Source organism: Salvelinus sp. IW2-2015, unplaced genomic scaffold (assembly GCF_002910315.2).
Source record: "Salvelinus sp. IW2-2015 unplaced genomic scaffold, ASM291031v2 Un_scaffold3688, whole genome shotgun sequence".
Lineage (NCBI taxonomy): Eukaryota > Metazoa > Chordata > Actinopteri > Salmoniformes > Salmonidae > Salvelinus > Salvelinus sp. IW2-2015.
The window spans coordinates 21,559-26,431 of NW_019944965.1; the positions used below are offsets into that span (position 1 = coordinate 21,559).

The 4,873-nt window shown below is 36.4% G+C and overlaps 1 long non-coding RNA gene across 1 annotated transcript in view; it reads left to right on the plus strand.

Annotated features, from left to right (window-relative positions):
- Window positions 1–917: 917 nt before the first annotated feature.
- Window positions 918–4,873, plus strand: part of LOC112076316 (uncharacterized) — a 12,186-nt gene continuing 8,230 nt past the window's right edge. Inside the window, exon 1 of the long non-coding RNA XR_011477679.1 lies at window positions 918–956. This is a non-coding gene — a long non-coding RNA (uncharacterized lncRNA). The remainder of the gene's footprint in view (window positions 957–4,873) is intronic.

Here is a 4,873-nt window from a genome sequence, read left to right on the forward strand (position 1 = left end):
TGTTGGGTTGAGGTCGCTATCTAGGCTACTGTAAGTTCTGCTCTGGTAGAAGATGTTTGTCATGTTCTGCTCTTCTAGAAGAGTTTCTGTCATGTTCTGCTCTGGTAGAAGATGCTTGTCATGTTCTGCTCTGGTAGAAGATGCTCTGTCTGTTCTGGCTCTTCTAGAAGAGGTTCTGTCATGTTCTGCTCTGGTAGAAGAGGTTCTGTCATGTTCTGCTCTGGTAGAAGATGCTCTGTCATGTTTGCTCTGGTAGAAGAGGTTCTGTCATGTTCTGCTGTCTTTATGAGTTATTGATATGTTGACAAGTGGATAGTGGCTGTAGATATACTGTAGGAGCTATATGGATATATCTAAGTGCAATGTCAGAACAGAACAATGGTCAGACATGTCCTGCCATATTCGTTGGCTTCTTATTGGCTGTGTTTTAACCTGCTATGTTCTGAATTGGATATGTGTATCTGACTTGTTATGTTATATTTGGCAATGTTGTGATTGGCTGTGTTCCAGAGACCACCCCTTCCCCGGCCCTCCCTCAGCAGAGCCCCATAGGCAGATGTCCCAGTGGGCAGAGCTTCATCGTCCCTACAACCTCCTGTTCACCCTTCCTCTGGTACTCCTGTCTGCTGCAAGGGGCCTAACCTGACCCTGATGTGGTGAGTACATACACACTCCACACTAAACACTACAGTGCTGTCTGCTGCAAGGGGCCCTAACCCTGACCCTGATGTGGTGAGTCATACACACTCCACACTAAACACTACAGTGCTGTCTGCTGCAAGGGCCTAACCCTGACCTGATGTGGTGAGTACATTACACACTCCACACTAAACACTACAGTGCTGTCTGCTGCAAGGGCCCTAACTCTGACCCTGATGTGGTGAGTACATACACACTCCACACTAAACACTACAGTGCTGTCTGCTGCAAGGGGCCCTAACTCTGACCCTGATGTGGTGAGTACATACACACTCCACACTAAACACTACAGTGGCTGTCTGCTGCAAGGGCCTAACTCTGACCCTGATGTGGGAGTAAGATAACCCAGACCCGGCGCCAGAACAAATCAGTTGGACGGGCATTTCCATGGATGGGCCCATTTATTTTGTCAGTGAGGTGCTCACAGCCTTCGGAATTGAGATGTAAAAATAAACACCATACAACGGGTGGAGTTGGAATTTAAATTCACATTGTTTTAAAAGCATTTCAAACCCGTAGGAAAATGCACAATGTAGGCCTAAATAAATGGTATGTTCCACTTGTTGACGTGGCCTGCTGGCGATCAGTAGGCTTCCTCATTAACGTCCTCGTTGACGGTATATTGATCTATATCTTCAGCAGCTCCGTATATTGATCTATAACTTCAGCAGCTCCTTATATTGATCTATATCTTCAGCAGCTCCTTATATTGATATTTAACTTCAGCAGCTGCGTATATTGATCTCTAACGGTATTTTGACGTCCGGATGAAAAGCGCGCCCAAAGTAAACTGGCTGCTACTCAGGCCCAGAAGCTAGGATATGCATATAATAGATCTGGATAGAAAACACTCTAAAGTTTCTAAAACTGTTAAAATAACGTCTGTGAGTATAACAGAACTGATATGGCAGGCGAAACCCCGAGGACAACCCCCAAACAGATCCCGTAATCCACCAAAGAAATCTGCATAACACTGATTTCAATGGCTAGGACTTTTATTTTAGGGTGAAATCCTCCCTGATTGCAGTTCCTATGGCTTCCACTAGATGTCAACAGTCTTTAGAAAGAGTTTCAGGCTGGCCTATACTAGTTAACAAAATAAATAGTAGGCCTGTACTAGTTAAATAAATAGTAGACCTGTACTAATTAAATTAATAAATTGTAGGTTGATAATAGTTAAATTAATAAATAGTAGGCCTATACTAGTTAACTAAATAAATAGTAGGTCTATACTAGTTAACTAAATAAATAGTAGGTCTATACTAGTTAAATAAATAAATAGTAGGCCTAAACTAGTTAAATAAATATATAGTAGGCATATACTAGTTAAATAAATAATAGGCCTGTACTAGTTAACTAAATAAATAGTAGGCCTGTACTAGTTAACTAAATAAATAGTAGGTTTATACTAGTTAACTAAATAAATTGTACGTCTATACTAGTTAACTAAATAAATAGTAGGCCTATACTAACAGTGGCCTGCCCAGAGGATCTCAGGCTGTGTCCTGGCTCGTCAGGAGATGAATGGTCTACAGTGGCCTGCCAGAGGATCTCAGGCTGTGTCCTGGCTCGTCAGAAAATGAATGGTCTACAGTGGCCTGCCAGAGGATCTCAGGCTGTGTCCTGGCTCGTCAGGAAGATGAATGGTCTTCAGTGGCCTGCCAGAGGATCTCAGGCTGTGTCCTGGCTCGTCAGGAAGATGAATGGTCTACAGTTGTCACGACTTCCACCTAGGTCGGCTCAACTCCTTGTTCGGGCGACGTTCGGCGATCAACGTCACCGGCTTTCTAGCCATCGCCGCTCCATTTTTTCATATATTCATTTGTCTTGTCTTGTTTTCATACACACCTGGTTTTCATTTCCCTGATCAATCTAATTGTATTTAACCTCTGTTTCCAATCATGTTTTGTGTGTAATTGTTTTAATGTCAAGCGATGTTCTTTAGCGCTGTACTTTATTATTCCTTTTTTGAGCGTGTTAGTTTTGTTGTCTCCCGGTTGGGACTATAATAAAGTGCGCTTTATTTAATCATACTCTGCTCTCCTGCACCTGACTTCGCCATTATACACACCTGGCCCACCAATTGGTCAATATAGCCTCATGTGTTATTTATGTTTTACCTTTATTTAACTAGGCAAGTCAGTTAAGAACAAATTCTTATTTTCAATGGGTTAACTGCCTTGTTCAGGAGCAGAACCTTGTCACCTCTGGGATTCGAAGATGCAAGCTTTTGGTTACTAGCCCAACGCTCTAACCACTAGGCTACCCTGCCGCCCTTGCTTTTTAATTATTTGTTACTTATATTTTAAATGATTTACTTATCAATGTTTTTACTTAACACTTATTTTTCAATAAACTGCATTGTTGTTTAAGGGCTTGTAAGTAATAATTTCACTGTAAGGTCTACACCTGTTGTATTCGGTGCATGTGACAAATACAATTTGATTTGATTTGACACGCTTATTATTTGAGCTTACTCAGAAACGCTTTAGTTAACTAGTAGTTAACTATTATAGGCCTACTATTAATTTAACTAGTATAAACCTACTATTTATTTATTTAACTAGTACAGGCCTACTAATTTATTTAACTAGTATAGGCCTACTATTTATTTAGTTAACTAGTATAGGCCTCTTTTTATTTAGTTAACTCGTATAAGTCTACTATGTATTTAGTTAACTAGTATAGGCCACTATTTATTAATTTAACTAGTACAGGCAAACTATGTATTTAACTAGTATAGGCCTACTATTAATTTAACAGTATAACCCTACTATTTATTTATTTAACTAGTACAGGCCTACTAATTTATTTAACTAGTATAGGCCTACTATTTATTTAGTTAACTAGTATAGGCCTACTTTTTATTTAGTTAACTAGTATAGGCCTTTTTTATTTAGTTAACTAGTATAAGTCTACTATGTATTTAGTTAACTAGTATAGGGCTACTATTTATTAATTTAACTAGTACAGGCAAACTATGTATTTACTAGTATAGGCCTACTATTAATTTAACTAGTATAAAGCTACTATTTATATATTTAACTAGTACAGGCCTACTAATTTATTTAACTAGTATAGGCCTACTATTTATTTAGTTAACTAGTATATGCCTACTCTTTATTTAGTTAACTCGTATATGTCTACTATGTATTTAGTTAACTAGTATAGGCCTACCATTTATTTAACTATTTATTAGCCTACCATTTATTTTATTAACTAGTATAAACCTACTATTTATTTATTGAACTAGTATAAACCTACTATTTATTTAACTAGTATAGGCTTACTATATATTTATTTAACTAGTATAAACCTACTATTTATTTAGTTAACTAGTACAGGCCTACTATTTATTTATTAACTAGTATAGGCCTACTATTTATTTTGTTAATAGTATAAACCTGCTATTTATTTGTTAACTAGAACAGGCCTACTATTTATTTAACTAGTATAGACCTACTATTTATTTAACTAGTATAGAACTACTATATATTTATTTAACTAGTATAAACATACTATTTATTTAGTTAACTAGTATAGCCTACCTATATATTTATTTAACTAGTACAAACCTACTATTTATTTAGTTAACTAGTACAGGTCTACAATTTTTTTATTTAGTATAGGCCTACTATTTATTTAGTTAACTAGTATAGACGTACTATTTATTTAGTTAACTAGTACAGGCCTATTATTTATTTAACTAGTATATGCCTAATATATTTTTATTTAATTAGTTTATTTTTTTATTTTTTATTTAACCTTTATTTAACCAGGTAGGCAAATTGAGAAACACGTTCTCATTTACAATTGCGACCTGGCAAAGATAAAGCAAAGCAGTTCGACACATACAACAAACACATAGTTACACATGGAGTAAAACAAACATATAGTCAATAATACAGTGAAAAAAAAATAAGTCTATATACAATGTGAGCAAGTGAGGTGAGATAAGGGAGGTGAAGGCAAACAAATATATGTATAAATAAATAAAAATATAAAGGCCATGGAGGCGAAGTGAGTACAACACAGCAAGTAAATAAAAGCAAAAAAAAAACACTGAATGGTTGGTTTGCAGTGGAAGAAAGTGCAAAGTAGAGACAGAAATAATGGGGTGCAAAGGAGCAAAATAAATTAATAAATAAATACAGTAGGTAAAGAGGTAGTTTGA